Source organism: Thermobia domestica, chromosome 3, assembly GCF_964235325.1.
Source record: "Thermobia domestica chromosome 3, izTheDome1.hap1.1, whole genome shotgun sequence".
Taxonomy (NCBI): Eukaryota; Metazoa; Arthropoda; class Insecta; order Zygentoma; family Lepismatidae; genus Thermobia; species Thermobia domestica.
The window spans coordinates 324353950-324374686 of NC_137456.1; positions in this window are offsets into that span (position 1 = coordinate 324353950).

Sequence of the window (20737 nt, forward strand, 5' to 3'; positions counted from 1 at the left end):
GTCCATTTAGCAACATTTTGTTTTATTCATTCTAATTTTCGTATTTATAATTATTTTCCTATGAAATTTACCATAAATATACATTTCCCGATTATACACATAACACAGTAAAACCTGTCAATTTGGCCACCTCTCTAAGTTGGCCACCTGCTTATCTTGGCCTAGTTCGTCTTGAACCTGCATTTTCCCATAAGACATTCATTACTTACTACTCTATAAGTTGGCCACCTGCCTATCTTGGAAGTTGGCCACACTGAAGCAATGTTTATCCTATGATGATAATGATAAATTTAACTACGTATCTTGGCCAAGCAAAATACCGTTTTGTTATTTTTCTTAACTCTTTCGTATTCCCATATAAGAGGCAGATGTTCTGTATTTGTGACTGGAGAAAAGAAGCAAGGGTTTGCGTGATTTGCTCTTGGAAGTCAATGGCCAGAAGACTACCCTCATAAAGTGGTGGTGAAGGTAGATGTGAATAAGAAAAAGCACGTACAGGAATTCAGGAAATGTTGGACGTATATATTTGTTTACCCTGTCTGTTTGGTAAAACCATTAGCTGTATCAGCTCCTTTCATCAGTGGAAAGGTTTAGTAACTCCTTGAAATTCTCAAGGTTAAAGTTAACAATCTCAATTTTCAACTATTGGCATATGACGGCTTGTCGAAAGTTAGCGGAGGTTTTGAGGTATGAATTCCCTTAAGATTTTCTCTAAACATCCTTTGCTCCGAGGTAAACACTTGTAGCTCATTAACGCAAAATAATAAAATAAATACGTCTAGAATGAGTTTGCAGATGATATATTTCGTCTGTACAGCAGAATTGTAGCACCCTGGATTTTATCCAAAATGAAAAGAAAGCAAACAAAAACAAGAAAGCAAACAAAAACAAGAAAGAACAGTAAAAACTGAAAACAAGTCATATAAACTACATATAAATTGTTAAATTTATAATTTGGCTTTATTTGTTTTTGATGTGAATAACTCAGTGTGTTTTAACATCCATTCCAATAAACTGCATACATATGTTTCTATTTTATAGTTGTTTCTGTTGCTGTGTTTTCAATCCAAATAATTCAGTGTACCACACTACTTTTTAAATTAAACATGCTGTACTAATTTTTTTATAGTACTGTATGTGTATACTGTTATGATTACTCTATATAGATAATTTAAAAGTAGCTGTCGTGTCATTGCTTATTAAAATTTTACAATCAAGTAATACTAGAAATCTTGTTCTAAAAATACAGCAATCACATTTATTTTCTGGAAGTTGGTCACCTGTCTAAGTTGGCCACTTTTCAATGGAACCGATGATAGCCAACATAGACACGTTTCACTGTATCAGTATTAAAAGTACCCTGCAAAATCATTATCAAATTATATTCTTACAAGAAGACAGTTATAGATATGCGACAATCATTTTGAACATGAGTGTACCCCTAATCTTGGAACTGGGGAGACTGTTCCCTCCAATAATCCGATTTGAAATGTGTTTTTTGGTGAGAAATGTGATGATTTCTGTCCGCCTCCCACAAAGGAAAGGAGAATGAGATGAAAATGATGTGCCTTTGGCTTGTTTCACTTTTTTTTTTTTTTTTTTTTTTTTAAGAATCGTATTTTTTATTATTTCAAACTGAACTTCATGTCCTGGCGCATTTAGGTCACATCAACCTGTATTAATTCCATTCCCGCTACTTGGACACAAGTTGCAATAAAAGGCTAGAGGAGGATATGTCCCTCTCCTCGTGCTGGAAAATTGGCTCAGCTGTAGATACGGACACAAATCCAGGGGAAATAGGGGGAAATGTCCCCAATATTGGAACTGGGGGACTCCCCCAATAATCTGATTTGAAAAGTACCTCTTTTTAGGGATAAGTGTTATGATTTGTGTCCGACTGCCACAAAAGAAAGTGAGATTAAATTGATTTCTATTAGCTTTTCCATTTTTAAAAATAATCCTGTACTGAACTGAACTTCGTGCTCTGGCGCGTTTAGTAGTCTGAAATCTGTCGGCCTCCCCATGTTGAGGACAACTCTGCTCCCCTGATCCTCCACAGCATTGTCTTTCAACTTCATAAATATTTTGAACATCGCTTGAAAAAAATAAAAGATTATGGGAACGGTCTTACCCTTCCCCCAATGTTGAAGACACATTTGCGCCGATGGTGACTACCCTAAAGAGCCGCCACTGAAGGACACCTCGAAACAGTTATTAGGTTACATAGTGTACTTTTGTAAATAACAGATGGGTTACTTATTAAATTTTCAAGTTTTAATTCTGTTGATATCAATCACTAAAATTTAGAAACAAACAGCAAACTGAAGACACTCACAGGGTTGGAAATTATTGAGCTAAAGTTGAGAGCTTAAAAATGTCATATATTTTTTTGCTGTATTACATTATTTGGTATCTCTGTGGTACTCAGTATTTCGTCAAAGGAAGGGAAATCTAAGGCAAGCAAGCTCTTGCCTGATATTTTAAATAATAATAATAATAATAATAATAATAATAATAATAATAATAATAATAATAATAATAATAAGAAGAAGAAGAAGAAGAAGAAGAAGATGGATTTCGCAGAGATTGGAATAGCTACAAAGTAGAAACTGGATGCAGTTAGCTAAGGATATACACTCTCCATTCCAAAAGAAACCGAACATTTGAAAACAAATAGTACCACTAGTGCCATCTGTTGTAATATTTTACCGGTAGATGGCGTAGTCCCTCATTGACAACTGGTATAAATGTTATGACATTTGGATGCACGGCAACAAAGTTATTGCGTTTCAACTGTCAGTGTGTTGTGTACATCGGTCGGAAAATGAGTTTCAAACAACGAGCTGCAATTGAGTTTTGTGTTAAACTGGGTAAAACTTTTAGTGAAACGCACCAAATGCTACAAAATGCATATGGTGATGAGTGTCTATCCCGTACGCAAGTTTACGAGTGGTTCAGGCGATTCAAATCGGGTAGAGAGACGCTGGATGATGACGAAAGATCAGGCCGTCCCAGAACCGGATTATCGGAAGAAAACATCGAAAAGGTGCGTGAATTCATCAAACATAATAAACATAACTTGGGCGTCATGAAGCGTTTGCTGGCAAGAATTCGTCGTATTCGGCCCGAATATCGCGAAATCGGCAGTTGGACTCTTTTGGACGATAATGCACCATCACATCGTTCGCGACTTGTAACTGAATTTTTGGTCAAAAATCACATTATTCGGTTGCATCATCCGCCCTATTCACCAGATCTCGCTCCGTGCGATTTCTATCTGTTCCCGAAACTGCATTTGGCGATGAAAGGAAAGTGGCACGCATCGATTGATGCCATTGAGAAGTCGACGACCGCCGTCCTAAAGACCATTCCAATAAAGGACATGGAGAAGTCGTTTGACAACTTGTTGGAGCGTGCAAATATGTGTATCGATGCAGAAGGGGAATACATTGATTAATAAAAATGATTTATTCCAAAATGTACATTGCTTTTTTGTTTTTTTAAAACGTTCGGTTTCTTTTGGAATGGAGGGTGTAAGTCAGTGGAGAGCTTTTGTGAACGCGGCATTGAACCTTCGGGTTCCATAGGCCATAGAGTTAGTTAGTTAGTTAATAATAATAATAATAATAATAATAATAATATAATGAAATGAAATCTTGAAGTTTTACTTCTCAAAGTCATGCCGACTAGGTTAAAGGAGATGATGATGATGAAAAATGAAGGAAGTGGTGGAATGAAGAAAGAGGAAGGAAACAGGATAACCCAGAGAAAGCCCACGCACACGGTGTTTGTCCACCACGAAGTTCACTTGGTGCGAGCTGGGATCGAACCAAGGACCCCATACACCAGAAGTAAACGCTCCAGCACTGAGCCACCGCAGTCCTAATAATATTTAAAACTAGCCTAACCGCAGTAACAATAAAATAATATTTAAAACTATAGACAAAAAGTATAGACCAATCTGGGTGCACAAATGCTTTCTTTCGGAGTTACAGGCTGCCGAAAACATGAAAAAAAAGTGAACTTTAGAGGTGCATAGCTCCAATATTATGGGACCTACCGTAGTCGGGTCAAGACTTCACTTAGGAACTAACATGAATACTATTCAAAAATACATGTTTCAGACTTCTCCGGTACTCATGCAATAATTTTTATAGAGGGAGTTTGGCTACGAACATATAATTTGAAGTACTTACAACTATCTCTTTAAAAATTGTTGCGGAAATACCTCAATCCTACGGTAGCTCTCATACTATAGGAGCTATGGACATAATAACAACCTTGAGATGTGTTGTTATCATGTCAGTTTGATTCGAGGGCGTATCCTAAGATCGGATATGTGGGGATTAATATTTATGCAGAAAAGAGAGTCTCGAGAGCCTCTGAAGCTAGGAACCTTAAACTCAATACGTAAACTCCTCATGAAAAATAAATTTTTGAAATTCCTCGTTTTAATTTGATTATGGCCTGGTCGCATGGCTTGTTGTGAACGGTGCATCTAGAAAATATTGACATGTAAATGAACTTTACTAATTTTCAGTCAGAGTATAGTAGATTCTTGCAACCCTGCATTTGTTCCTGCTTTAAATAAACTATTTGATTGTCGAAAAAAGTAACGAATCAATCGGCAGCCAAGTCGCATCATTTATGAGCAGCAGCCCCACCAAAACCCATCATTCTTTCCCGGAGATATGATATGGAAGCGCTCCTATAACCTTTAACCTAATGGCTAACTAACTCTATGGCCTATGGAACCCGAAGGTTCAGTGGCGCGTTCAGAAAAGCTCTCCATTGACTTCTGTCCTTAGCCAACTGGATCGAGTTTCTACTTTGTATTGCTATTTATACGAAAAGTATCTTAATATTGTCATCCTCTTTGCCCCTAGGTCTTCCTAATGGCCTTTTTCTGATTGAATTTCCAGTTAAAACTTTGAAACTGTTTCTACTTTCTTGCATTCTGGCTACGTGACCTACCCACCAGAGCCTCCTAGACTTGATGACCCTACAACGATATTGTATATCTATTTTGTAATTTCTTCTATTTTTATATCTTGATTTTGGGCAACGGTGCATAAAAGTACACAATCTGTCGTGAAGAAGAAAAGAATACAGGGTCTATATCAAGGATGTTATAAAATAGAGGATCTGCCTATACGTATCTTCATCCTATTAAATTAATGAAGGCAAAAAACAACCGAGCATCGGCAAGTCTGATTGGTTAGTCTCGTTTTCGCCATCGTCTGATTAGCTACTTTCGTTTCCGCCATGATTGTTGGCTCAAAACATTGCGATCTTATTGGACGGAGTGGGCAGAGTAGGGGTGATGAAACTGTGACGTATGGCTTCAAGTTTTTGTTGTAAGGGCAAATCCTCTATTTTATAAGATCCTTGGTCTATATATTGTTGATTCTAAATAGAAAGAAATAAGATTTAATCTTAGCAGCTGAATATATATGTTGATTTTATGTGTATAATCGTTACTTTTAGTTACCTTAACAGCAGATAGTTGCTTGTTCAAAACGTTGCTATGACAACCGAAAAAGAAAAGAATGCTCAATGAATTTTTAGAGAATAAAGGTAATAGTGATATATTTTGTCGTGCCTGATTTAATGTGATTTGATCGTTTTTATATATTTTAAGAATTACACGGACTGTGGACTGAAATGTAACGTAAAATATATGTATAATATGAATTAATCATTACATTTTAAATGGTGGTTCCTATATACGTTACAACCCTAATAATGTTTGCTAAACAGTATAAACTATGCAGTTCCTCATTTTGAAGTTTCCATTCTCCAATTCCGTTCCCCTTGGATCTGAATATTTGCCTCAAGATCTTGTTCTCAAATACTTTCAGCCTGCATTCTTCCCTCACAGTAAGCGATCATTAAACTAATAGATAAAATAGACTGCATTTTAGTGTTACAAACTAATGCCACTATAGTATCACAAATGTCTCAATTTTAGAGGTCTCGGTAACAGTGATAATGCAAGTAAGTTGGATGACACCAGCGACGCAAATATACTGTAGTTGTCGTCCGGAGCAAGAACTCGCCTTAGCGTCCCTCTGACCAATCAGACCAAAATACTCCACCAAACATTTGCCCAATTTTGCGCCCTCCTAATCCAGCGCCCGGGGCACAAACCACGTTTGCTTTCCCTAGTTAAGACACTGGATGAGCAGATCCAAACTACTTTAGTGTCGATTACTATAATCATTATAGGGTACAATTTGAATAAAAATAGTTACAAGAGATTGAACATTTTATTTTTTAAATGTTTTCATTAAAAAAATCTAGATAAGTATCACATCCTAGGATTTTTATAGTTTCAATATATGAATACAGTTCAGTCCACAGCAAAAAACCTGCAACATGAGCATGTATGTTTATTGTGAAACTACGCCTAACAGCGCAGTGAATCAACATAACGTCTAAGTGGCACGAATCACTCCAGGAGAAAGTTCGGTGTCGGTGTCCTCCCCTGGACACTTATTTGGTGTCTTCCCACTTGCGACAGTCCTATTAGCGACAGGAACTGTTAACTGTCCTATGAGCGACCGATTCGATCTGTTAACTGCCCCATGAGTCACCGATTCGTTCGTACTAAGATAATGGAAGAAGATAAGGTTCTCTCTTCTTTAACTTGTTTCATGCTAATGTGATTTAGAACCTAACAAAATGTACTATGAAAAATTTCGCTCTACCTAAATTTAATACGTGAGAATGCTCTCATTATATTAACAAACTTTCATACGTTTTTCCTAATATTATATTTTTGAATTAATTTCTATGAATACATTGAATATATCAAGGGGAAAACTAACTAAATACTTAGAGTAGCTCCGCCTTTGTCTGATTCTAATATAATTAAAAATTTCATGTTAAAATTATACGGAGCATAAGTTTAGATTTAATATGTTTATGGCATAAGAAAGAAATCAGAAAGAGGTAGGGGCGCCCGAAGAAAATTTTCTAGGGAAGGGCATCTCCATGGTGGTTGTATCACGTCTGGTATATCTTATATTTAATATAAGTGGTTTGCTATATTACGTATACATTTTTGTGAGCCAAGGGGGCAATCCCTGCCTTCCCATCGGGCGCCCATGGAAAGAGGGTCTTCACCACTTGAGGATATCAAAGAAATCTAAAAACACGGTGTATTCGAAGAAATTATTACACAAGTTACAAATTTCTCGCAGGACTTAACAGTTCGTCTAGTTATAAGGTACTATTTCAGATTGCTACACGACAAGCTTTTATATATAAGTCAAAACAAGGGAGGAAGGCAAATTAAGCAATTAGTTTACGTTTTAGTAGCTTACAATAGGGAAGAAGGTAGCTTAAAGAGTTTGTTTACCTTTTGGATTGTTTAGAGTGAACTGCATTGTAATTGGTGGGATTGGTTGAGAATAGCCAATCAGATGTAAGGGATCTCAAAAGCTGTCTTTTGTCATTGAGATTTTTTTTTCATTTTATTCACTGCGAAATTGTTACACGTTTAAGTTTTCCAAAATAAAATATATTACTGGGCTTAGTGAGTAATTAGATTTGAATCAAATTAAGTACAGAAAACAGAGCTTTTGAAGAAAGAGGATATTACAACTGGATTTTCAATAATTACATAGGAATATGCTTTCCATGGAAATATGCCTGTTATCTCGTTAAGTTATTTGATATGTTTTATGTCAAATCTAACTCAAAATTAAAATAAGTTTTATTAGCACTCACAGTAGAGGAAAAATATATTTGACGAACAGTATCACTGGCACGTACATATTTCATACCAAGCTTGTTCGGGCGCTAATAACGCCAGAGGCAAACATACTTTACGAGATGGAATCATATCATCTTCCATCATCTCAATGTAAATGAACCGGTCACTCATAGGACAGATAACAGTTCCTGTCGCTAATAGGACTGTCGCTTCTGAGACTAATTCCACTTATTTTTGAGCAAAAGACTTCGTCGTTTCACAATAAACTTACATGCTCATATTGCAAGTTTTTTGCTGCGGACTGTACAATTTACAGCAATTGGTTATCTCAAACGATTTTGGAGACATGGTAAACATTGGTAAAGTTTTCTGAAAGTTACTAGACATGAAACTAGTAATTTTGATGTCTTGTTCTAATTAAGACTACAAAATTTTATGGATGCAATGTTAAAGAGCGGAAGAAAGCGACGATGATTTTAAACATTTTTCATAAATAAACAAATAAGCAGCTTAGTAATAGATGTCCTTCCATCTCACATAGCTGTTTAGCAGTCTCTCATTTCTCCAAGATAAGAATTTCCACCATTTTAGTCGAGATGAGAATTCCCATCTTCTCTAATTCAATTTTGGCTAAAATAGTGACTAAGGAACTTCAGTACTTGATTATAAATCATCAACGCTACGAAAATGTAAAATCAGAAACCTAAACCACAATCATTATTATTTGTTCTTTCGTTGCCGACGTTGAAATATTGCGTATAGGCTATATATAGTCCATAAGTAACTACTGCACACGAAGGCGAGGCCCTCGGTTATCTTGAGATACGGCAATGACAAAACAAGATAATACACACTTGCAAGAGATGAGCTGGTAGAGCAAACATGTTAGTACGTGAACATGCGGAAAGGTGTGTCTTATAAGAAAACAAACAGAAACTCTACACCACGAATACCAAAGAGAAAAAATATTGAAAGATAAAGAGGGAACACTCATGATAACAACTGAAAATAAAGTTAAAAGTAAATATGAGGAATACTTGGAATGGGATAATGGAAGATAAGAATCAATTGGAGAAAATGGAAATCTTTGAGGAAATAGAAAAGGGGACTTGACACTCAGATTCTAGTTCTTCAATGAATTACAGGAACTGGAGCACGATATAAGATACCTGCAGAAATCATAAAAAAAAATGAAGCTCAGGACGGTCTTTAATTATTTAACCTTTATGAAAAAGGAAAGGTACTCCTAGACTTTCAGAAGAGCCAGATACCATGCATTTGATGCCGCATGTAGAGTTGCCATTCGTCCCGGAAAATCCGGGACCGTCACAGAATGAGATTGCGTTGCGGAGCCCCGAAAATATTTCTTGGGACGCTTAAATGTCCCGGATTTCGGCAAAGAAGAAAGAAAGTGGATATTATACAGTTTGATCTTTTCACAGCATTGATCTTTTCTGAGTATGGCAGTTCAAAAAGTTAAAAAAAAAAAAAAAAACTTTGAATACATAAAACATTGATTTAATTAAGTTCACGATTTAACTACTTTGACATTGAACGAAACATTCTTTCATTGGGCCATGGACAAAAGGTTTTATTCCTCAATCTTACGTTTTGTACTCTGCTTCAATCTGCATCTGAAATATTTTAATCAATAATCCGAAACCGATATTTTTGGTACTTTTCTGCTGACCATTCAAGAAAAAAAAATATGTTTTAAGAACTAATAAAATTGAACAGATAACAATGGGAAACAGCATCATACCTTGAATGAGCTCAAACAGACTCTGAATCCACGAAACATAACAGATCCTGAGAAATTGATTAAAAAAAAAAAAGATTACCTGGGGGAGGGAGTAAATCATCTGCTTACGTTTGCTTAACTAGGGAGGAAAAGGTGTACTAAAATGACTAAAAACGTGATCACGTAATACTTGAACAACTCTCTCTAATGGAAGAAAGTAAATTAGTATATCCTATTACACTTCTCATTTTAAGCATTTCAAAGATTCTCCTAATTTAGTAGGGTCCCGGGTTTTCATTTTTGAAATATGGCAACCCTAGCCGCATGCATCAACCATAGTTACAAAAATAACTTGAAAGAAATTAATAGGGATGCGCACGAGACAAGATTTGTGGCTGTCTCGTCTCGAAAATGTGCTGTAAAAGTGATGTCTCGACTCTAAAAATGTATATTTCTCTATTGGAAGAGCCGTGTCTCGATTCGAATATTGTTAGGAAAATCCTGTCTCGATTCGTCTCGTGCGCATCGTTAGAAATTAAAATTAAGAGAAGAGAACATTAGCATAAGACTACTCTGATTTCAGAAGGAATCAGTAGATACCACGTATACGTAATGAAAGAGTTTTTTTTTTTTACAATTAATAAACTCTGTCAACATTTTTTTTGTTGATAATATTTATCAATAGCTCTACAGAACATTTCTTCGGTAAATAGACCAGTGGAATTAGGTACCTCTCGTGGACATATTAGTAATGAATGTTTGTCTTCATAGGATTGTTGTAATAGTGGTCTTAATCAACATACTAAAACTCCTGAATGATCCGTCTTGTGCTAACTCCACCATCTTGGAAAATGGCGGACGATTACACATCTTCATTCGGTTTTCGGCTAATTTCTCGAAAACGGTTAATTTTAGAAAGAAAATGAACTAGACCAATTTGAAAGAACAGAAAATTTATTATTAGATAGAGCTTTTACATTTCTCTCAAAAGGTAAGCATTCTATCACCATCCACAAGGCATTGTTTGGTGAGGTGATATATGGTCAGCTCATCGACACCCTACGAGATACATATTTTTGATTTTCTTCCTTGCTCGTAAGTAATGAAATTTTCTTTACACAAGATAGTTGTAATTGTTGTCCTCATCAACATACTAAAAGTACTGAATGATGCCACTTGCGCTGACGCCGCTATATTGGAAAACTGGCGGACGATCAGGCACCTTCATTCGGTTTTTGACTAATTTCTCTAAAATGGCTAACTTTAGAAAGAAAATTAACTGGACCATTTTGAAAAAGTAAAAAATATTCTATTAAATAAAACTTTTACATTTTTTCAATATCATGGTTCTCCAGAAATTGTGATCAGTTTCCCTGTCTTGAAATTATAAACGAGCGGAAAATTGTCTCTGTTACCGGAATATTGTATTTTTGCAGAGTAATTGACTATTATTCATCTCTAATTGATTCTTATTATAAAGGATGGATTGTAGAATATTTCTTGAGTATTTGAGCGTAGAGAAATGTTCCCTTCTTTTTCTAGTCAAATCACCTTTGCTAATAAAGATATGTTTTCCGTTTCGTGACTTATAAATCGCAAAAGCAGATATTACTTGTGATGTTTGTAAGGCCTATTTCCACACCACCTTTACCATATTTTGAGAAAAGGCCAATTGGCGTGTTTTTGTACGTGGTGACTCCTGTAGGCCAAATCTACTAATGTAGTCATCATTCTAGTTTTCATCTTCATTCTCATTATCTATTAGTTCTATTGCAGGTTTATTACTACATCCCATGGCGCTGCAGTAAGCGCACAGATCAGTGCATATCATGAGTGCTTTTTTCTTTTCTTCTTCTTCTTCTTCTTCTTTTTACATAAACAACAACCTTCACAGTTTTTATTATGCAGGGGCATGAAATTAGTTTTTGCATCAGATGCCGTTGCTTGAGTCACTAGGATAGGCAGAAGAATGTTTCCATGAGCTTTCCATTCCCATTCTTCTGGACCAAAATGTTTCCTTCTCCATAACCGCACTTGATGGAAAACCCTCAACATATGCATGGAGGCTGCATCTGAAGTCGGAGGAAGACTATCCCGCTGCACTTCGAATTTTCTTTTTGCAATTTCTCTGTTAAAACATTTATACCTGTAGTCATTAAGACATTTATCTGATTGGTCAGCTCTGTATAATCCAAGGACGAACATTTCTCCTGTTCACAAATCTCATTCGTGGTAGCATCAGGATTATTGAAGATACTTACAGCATCTGAAATGTCTTCTCACTTGTTAAGTAGTGCAATTGTCTTTGTCTTTCCTTTGTGAAAGAAGGTTGAAGTCATGTCGGAATAAGAACCACTTGCAGCATGAGAGAACAAGAAGTGGTCTTTGGGGTTAGGGTGCTTCTCCTTCAGTTAAATAGTAGGCTTTACGAAGGTACCCACTGCCGAAGGTACCATCTACACTGACACGTGTCGATAAGGATAATAATTCCTTGCAAGTGGACAGTATATTTCAAGTCAGCTCATAGATATCTTTGTATCTTGGTCGTAGTTTTCCCATTCTTGTTTTTCCGAGATCAACACATTGGCTCACTGTGACCGATCTTACATTGCAAAATTTCTCGAGGCTCTCAGCAATCTCAGATGATACTGGCGCGCCTTGTATCCACTTTGGCACAACAATTTCTGACACTTCTCTTCCTCGACTGAGACCTCCAACTGTCTTCATGGTTCTCATAAGCGTCTGTTCAACAGTCATATCAGTCCATAGCTCAGCCCACAATTTGTCTGTTCTTCTCACTGCAAACCTTCTCCATGAATGCTTCCATCTTCACTTCGGTTAACTTTGTATGAAGAATGCTCATATGTTGAAAGTACATTTGACAAGATTTGGCATATGCTAAGTGGTCAGCAGCGTGGAAGAACGGCATCATTTGTTTCACACATTATCAAATCTAGCTAACACTCACTCATCCTTTCTACGTTTATGAAGTTCCTTAGAATAGTAATCATATGGAAGTATTGTATCAAAAGTGTCCAAAGGTCCTTTTTCAGCTGTAGATGTAAAACTATCTTGAAATGTGTTTAAAAGATCCTTAACTACTGCAGAGCCATTAATGGATTCGCAAGTACCTAATCCATTGATAGGTTCTTTGGCAATGTTTGATATTTCTACTTTCATCTCATCGGGAATGTCTATGCGTTCAGCAGAATATGTGCCAATGCGATTTTGTGTTAACAAATGAGCTCGAACAGCCCTTGCTTAGTGGTGACCAGACATCATTTTATTAATTGAATTTATAGCTTAAACAGTGGCCCATAATTCCTTCAAACCGCTGTCTAACATGATGTGCTCGATGGCGTTCATGAAAGACATAAACATATGGAAAATATGTAAACCACCAAGTCGCACTGTGATGTTAGATAAATATAAAGAGGAAGCTACGATATCGCATGCTTTTGCGTGTACTGGCTGATAGAACGTCAGAAAACATTTTTGCTTTGTTTCTTGGGACACTTTGGAAGCGCAATGAAGAAACTGTTCATGGTGTCGTAATTACTTGCTGGAATATGCACAAATGGTATAGAATTTGGACTTTGGTAACTTCATAAGGTATATGTTCCGTTATCTAAAGATGGCAGCCGGGAGTATTTAGCCACTTATCATACATTCAAAACATTACTACAATCAGTCATCGGATTATCTAATTGAGTTGAATGAAAAGATCTTGCACGACCATTGCTCGTAAGCCCTCGTCTATATCTCTACGAAAATTCTTTATTGGTATACTTTGAGTAGATTCAAGGGTTTCTAATGATAATGTAGATTTTGACCTTACCAGGGTCTGCGATGATCCTTCGGGTCTCTAAAACTATAGACTTTAGTTTCAGAGTTGAATAATGATCAATTAATCCCCAAAACATTTCAATAATCGTGAAAAGAGACAATATTTCAGCAAATTTATAATTTTATCCGAAAAGTGGCCATATTTTTTAGAGAATGTTTACTCTTGGCGAGAAATGCAAAAGCTCTATCTAATAATAAATTTTTTGCTATTTCAAATTGGTCTAGTTCATTTTCTTTCTAAAATTAACCGTTTTTGAGAAATTAGCCGAAAATCGAATGAAGATGTGTAATCGTCAGCCATTTTCCAAGATGGCGGAGTTAGCACAAGGTGGATCATTCAGGACTTTCAGTATGTTGATTAGGACCACTACTATAACAATCCTGTGAAGAGAAAAATTCATTACTAATTATATCCAAGAGTCCATATATGAGAATCCTAGTTCGACTGGCCTAAAAGGCACGTACAGGCGTATGTGAATGTTTTTAATTTTACAGGAAAGCGATTTCAAATAACGTTATATCTTATTACTCATTTTATTTCCAACAGTGTTTCGAAAGTTTGTACCAAGAAAGTGTTCGTGACTTTAGTGTTTGTGAAGATAGTATTGAAGGTTCACTACATTGTACTTTTGGCGGGAAAAATGTGCCTCAATCAGATTCAGTCTTCCGCCGCTCTTTTTCGAAAGAAATTGTTTAAGTTACGCTCTTGAGAAATTAAAAATAAGATTCAGCAATAGTGTTAAGCGTTCAAAAATACAGTGATGAGCCGGGCCGCGCCTTAGGCAATGCCCTAGTACTTTTTTTACTGTCAGGGCAGCGCCCCGGTACGTTTTCAGATACGGGTGTACCGTTCTGACCATTCCTTTGCTAGAAAATTTGTTTTCGTGTTCCGCGGTTTGAACTCAGGAAGTGTGCAGGTGACTCAGTGTGTGTCGCCATTAGCAGCGGCGCAAATCTCTTTCAAAATTGGGGTGGGGGTGGGGTAAGATCGTTCCCATATTTTTTTAAAAAGCGATGTTCAAAATATTTATCAATTGAAAAGCAATGCTGTGGAGTATCAGGGGAGCAGATTTGTCTTCAACATTGGGAGACGGGCAGATTTGAGGTTTATTCTGGGGGAACATCAATTTGATATCACTTTTCTTTGTTGATATGTTTAAAACAAAATGTTTAAAACAAGTGTTTAAAACATGTTTAAAACGACGGCTGTTGTTTTATTCAGCTTGTTTTAAACGTTTTAAACAAATTGTTTTAAGTGTGTTTTTTCGATGCTGGTTGGACATATTTAAAACAACTAAAATATCAGATTGAAGAAGCTAATTTAATTTTCTAACAAACAACTCATCCTCCGCAGAATTTGTGCATGGAGTAAATTACCAGCAGAGTTAGATTCTTATTATAACAGCAATTACTGAACGAAATTCTGCACATCAGTGTGTGTATAACTAAACCAACAGAAATTCAAGTGAAGTATTTGAACATTTCTTAATATTCAAGAATAACGGAGGTTAAACACACTATACACTATCCTAAGATCCAAATTCATAAATTCAAAACTTGGGTATTTTTTGATCACGATCATTTCCATAATAATGAAGAGTTCTCACATCATAAGCTAGAAGAAATGCTCTGACAAATACAATACAACTCATAGACAAGAGCAGTGACTAGCCTGCAAGGAGAAAATGATATTTTAACTTAACAGTTTTCAAGATATCTCTATCTGCAACATGGATAGCTAATAATGATTAGTGTCTACGGCATAACAACACAATTAATTCTAGACACCCGCCAGGGATTTTAACAAAATGGTAGACTCTCACGTTCGGGACTCTGGTGACCCCCCTAATTATCACAGAGTCATGAGTTATACACCTTTTGGAAAGCTTATAGACCACAAATTCCAACGAGGTAACATTCGTAAAATTCCCGCCGTATTCGTAGAAAAAGAACAGACATAAAAAATCATTAAAAATATGAACATATTGATTTTGCGGGGCCCTGGCAACCCTTGCAGCCACCCTACGCTGACAAAATGATGCTAATCTGTAGGCCACATACTTGTGACAATAATATAAGAAATGGTAGCCATTGCTGCCATTGCGTAATGAATTCGCTTTATGTAGGAAATATTTAAAAAATATGCGCAGAAAAACATTCATTGAATTAGACATTCTCTCCCCTCCCCCACTATAGTACCATGCCCATATGCAAATCATTTTTGCTGCACACATCATGTATATGAACAAGAATTATGCTTCTAGACCACTTCAGTGAAATATATCTTGTGTTATATGGGACTGTCCCGGAAATAAATGTAAATTAACCAAATTTGACCCTCTCTTCCTCTATAAACAACAAGTACACATACAGGTTACTATCATGTAGGGGACTACTTCATTGCTTCACATACCAATTTTTATGGATGTACCACAAAGGGGGGAGGAATACCCGCCAAAACCTGATGAAAAATTAAAGCAAACAACTTCATCCTCCCTCTCTCGGCCGTACATACGTACCCCCTATATACATAAAATGCAACTGACGGAAAGCTTTATTCCTCAAAAATGCTTTCGTACCAAATCATCTTTCTAGCTTAATTAAGGACTGAGCTATTGATGTTTGTTGTAAAAATAAATGTAATTTACGTCAAAAAACTTAAACTCCAAAAATTGGCTAACTTTGCCACCTCCCTGCTCCTCCATATAAGCAAGAAGAACAAATACACGATATTACCATGTAGTGGCCTCTTCATTGCTTCACGTACCAATTTTTCTAAATCTATCCCCCAAGAGGGGGAATGGGCCCCAAAAAACAAAACAAAAAAAAAAAAAAACGAAATTTACCCTCCTCCTACATACATAAAATGCACATCAGCAAAGCTGCATCTTTCAGGAAAAATTGGTACCAAAACCATCTTCCAGCCTTAATTTGAGGTTTAAGACTGTGCCATTGAGGTTTAAAGCGTTTTTGCCCGAATTTTTTTACTTTCGAATTTTTTTGAAAATTTGTGTTTTTCTGAATGACAGGGTTCTATTTGTACGATTAATATTAAATTCTGCCACTTTTCGTAATTAATTCGGCTGTTTGGGCATGTTCCAATATTGGAACACCAGGAACGAACGGGACCAGTAGTATTTGTTCCAATATTGGAACACAGGAACGAACGGTACCAGTAAGATTTTTTCCTAAACTATGACATTACTAACGAACGTGACAGTAATGTTTGTTATATATGTCATTTATTCTAAAAATAGAACACCTCTCTATACCTCTACTTTTTCTAGATAGAAATTTCTTTATAAAACTACCGATCAATTTTCATATTTTTATTTTGCAAATATACTTTGTACGAATATTATAGTATGAAATACAAGACGAACAGTATAAAATACAAATGTTTACTACAGAATATGAATATAAATATTCTTTAATAATTCTAAACTATGTATCCTATAGTTCTTATAGGGAGGTATAGGAATAAAATATTAACACGTTAAAGTTTTAGATATATGCAAAATCAATATAGATCGATATTTAGGAAATAACGTTTGATTTTCTTCCCGACAAATCTGACCAATTCAACAACTAAAATTACATAATTTCAAGCAGATCCAGAAAATGGTGGTGGCCTGCTTTTGCGTTCTGTATCGATATCCCTTTCCACAATGTTTGGCAAAGAGTGTGGTAATGTGTGAAGCTGGAGCTATCCAGTGATCAGAAATGTCATGTCTTAGACCTCTACGGATGGGTGACAGAAATTCCTTGCTTGTTTTCGCCCTTCCGCTTGAAGATGGTAGAGAACTATATTTCTGCAAATATATTTCGACTATACTTCTTATGAAGCCGAGATAATCTATTGATGGGTTTGTTTTTGTTTTCCTGTAGAGTTGCCAAACATTGTGGAAAGGGATATCAATGCAGAACGCAAAAGCAGGCCACCACCATTTTCTGGATCTGCTTGATATTATGTAATTTTCAATGCTTTCATTCATCCTATCCACTCTTCCCATGAACTTGTTATACTTTGAAACAGAATTAGGTTGTGGAACTGGTAATTTCTTCTCCCTAGCAATACATCTCTTTGCAGGCTCCACAGCATTGCATGTAGTTACCAAATGAACTACGCGATTGTCATTCCATTCCACCATCATGCATTTGCTAGCTGCGTCGGATTTGAAACAAATGCCCCCACCTTCTTGCTTTTGTTCCCGTAGATCTCTTAGTGGGCAACTCTCTATTCGGTTCTTCATAATGGTTCCAGTAAAACCAATACCCAATTCGGCTAACTCACTTCTAATAAAAGTGATGAAAATAGTCTATCCGCGTATATCTTGAAATGCATATCTTTTGTAATTTACTTTGTCAACTGTATTACAACGTATTCTCCCAAGCCAGTGTCTTTAGGTGTATTTACATCTCGTCCAACGTATGGCTGAAACTGTACTAGGTATCCTCGAGGTTCACATATACACCACATAAATAAGAAATGAATTGTTACACAATAATAATCGGTTATAATAATAATAATAATAATAATAATAATAATAATAATAATAATAATATATCTTATGACTAAATGGTTAACGTTCTCGCATCTGGTGCAAGAGACCCAAATTCGATTCCCGGCAATTAAAAAAAATCATAGAACCATCAGGTATCTCTGTAGAATGTGCAATCCTACTACAAAGGGAATTGAACCTCGGACTCAGTGCACCAAATACATGCGTGATACTAACTAATTCAGTGAATAATTATACATCCAGCATACATCAATGCTCCATACCTTTTCAGAAAATAATTTATAATATTATATAGTGCAATAGTATAAAATTACAACCAAATAATATTATGAGCTATTTTCGATACTTTTAGAATGATATGAGTGCTTGCGCGCCGCTAGAAACAAAGTAAATATAAACAGAGAAATCGTACGGAAAGCAAAAACCATTTATATTTTAATAAAAAAGTAATATACATTCCAAGTTGTGAGACAGAAATGAAATCTATATATATAAAAGAGAACGTACAAATCCTTTGTTAGCTCATCACGCTAATACGGCTGAACCAATTTCTTTCATTTTTGGGGGGTTATTAAGATTTGGACCCTAGATGGTTTTTATCATATCACTTTAATTTTCAATTACCAGTGTCTTGAGATAATTGACCATTCAAGTGTCCATAACGTAGAAATCCTTTGTTAGCTCATCATAGCTAAATCTAACCGTATTTATATGCAACCCACATGACCGTGTCACTCGGCGGGTTAACATAAATGACAGGCGATATAATGTTAACATTTACTGCAATCTTCTATGGTTTTTATCATATCACTTGAAAGCGAAAAAGTAAAAATTATCTAAGTAACAAAGTTTATTGCGTTCCGGGGTGACCCCAGCGAAGCGGGGTGAACGCTGCTAGTTTTACAATAATGAAAATAATGGACCCATTCGTTCCTGGTGTTCCATTATTGGAACATTGTACTTTAGATCACACTGTACAAATTATAATTATTACTTTCTTTATAAATCTTTAATATGACTTGAAACAACTATTAATCAAGGTATCTGAGGCAATAAACGGACATAATTATAAAAATAAAGGAATATTTTCTTACTTTCTTTCCTCCACTGTGTATGTAAAATTTTCTTTGACAATGACGTCACCACCGCGAGGTGCAAAAGCTAATAGAGCAGGAAACAAGTACATCACCTCTTCATTCCATCCCTTGTGAATGCAGTTGGCACGTTCTCAATTAATGGCGATACAGTGTAGCCAGCTGAGCAGGTATTTGCGTCATCTTTAAAATTGTTCCAATATTGGAACACCGGGAAAAAACGGGTTAAAGCCCTGACACAGCAGTTGCGTCAATGGGCGTTTAAAGATTAAGAATGCAGACGACCAGTAAAACGTAACACAAAGAAACTAAACTACATATTCTGTGATCGGAGATCGGGAAAATCCCGATTTCTTTCTCCGGAATTGAACATTTGGGCGGATCGAGATTAGGGAAGTTCCCGAAATTTGATCTAGCGGTTGAATATAGATGGCAAGCAATACCTAAGAGTGTAAAAATGTAATAAAATGTAATATATATACCTATTTAGATTATTGCTTTAAACAAAATAAATATTTTAAACATGCTTTTTGTTTAAAACAAAATACTTTGTTTTAAACGTTAAAAACGTTTTAAACAAAAAAATGTTTTAAACATAAAAAACGTTCTTTTTTATATAAAAAAATGTTTATTTCAACCCTGCAAATCATCACATTTCTCCCCCCCCCCGAAAAAAAACATTTCAAATCGGGTTTTTGCGGTGTACAGTTTCCCCAGTTCCAAGATTGGAGGCGGCATGTCCCCGTCATCACCCCGGGATTTGTGCCAATGGCTATTATTATTATTATTATTATTAATTATTATTATTATTATTATTGTTATTAATAGTAGTAGTAGTAGTAGTATTAGTAATAGTAGTAGTAGTATGAATAATAATAATAATAATAATAATAATAATAATAATAATAATAATAATAATAATAATAATAATAATAATAATAATAATAATACGCGCGGTTGGGCGCCCTGGTACTTTCCCAAACACCACTGCTGTACATCATTGCTGATGAAACTCCAATGTGTTTGTAATTGTGGCCAGGAAGTAGTAATGTCCCTGATATACGTAAATGTTCTCTTTGTTTTCAAAGGAACAAATTAAATTATCAATATGAATGTTTTCTTCTCGTACGTTACACTTGAAATAAAGAATTTTGTAGTATTATACTGGTATCTTGAACTCAGTGAGAATATATCAATTAGCTAGCAATTGGTGTTACAAGATAAGAATACTGTATAACAAAATAATAATCCTACAGAAAAATATTACTTTTAATGCAACTGAAACTAATCCTGCACATTACAGCTGCTAACGGTACCCAGGGACGGATTTCCATGTTTTGCGTCCACGGTCCCTAGTGAAATTGCCGCCCCTAACAACCAATAGGCCGCTCCTAGTTGCCTACTGCCGCCCTTTTCAGTAGATCCTTTGACAACTGATCAAACCACCATAATAACCAACTAATTTATGACAATATTTGCTACGACTAATGTGCTACAAACCTACAATATTGCACTCAGAAAAAAATGTAGGTGGCGAATTTAAAAACATAGGTTACATGCGTAATTCCTGTAGTTTCTGGACTTAACGTACAGCAGACGTATAACTGAAAACGCATGTTTTATAATACTTTCTGTATAAGTGTTCCATCTAAACGTACTTTCTGTATGAAACTATGTAGGCAGTCAGGATCTCACATATAAATGGACGTATATAACATAGAGCTGACGAAGGTAACGTAAGTATATGTGTGTGATATACGAAAAACTGTTAGATGTCAGACATCCTGCAACGGCATGATGTAACATCTAAGGG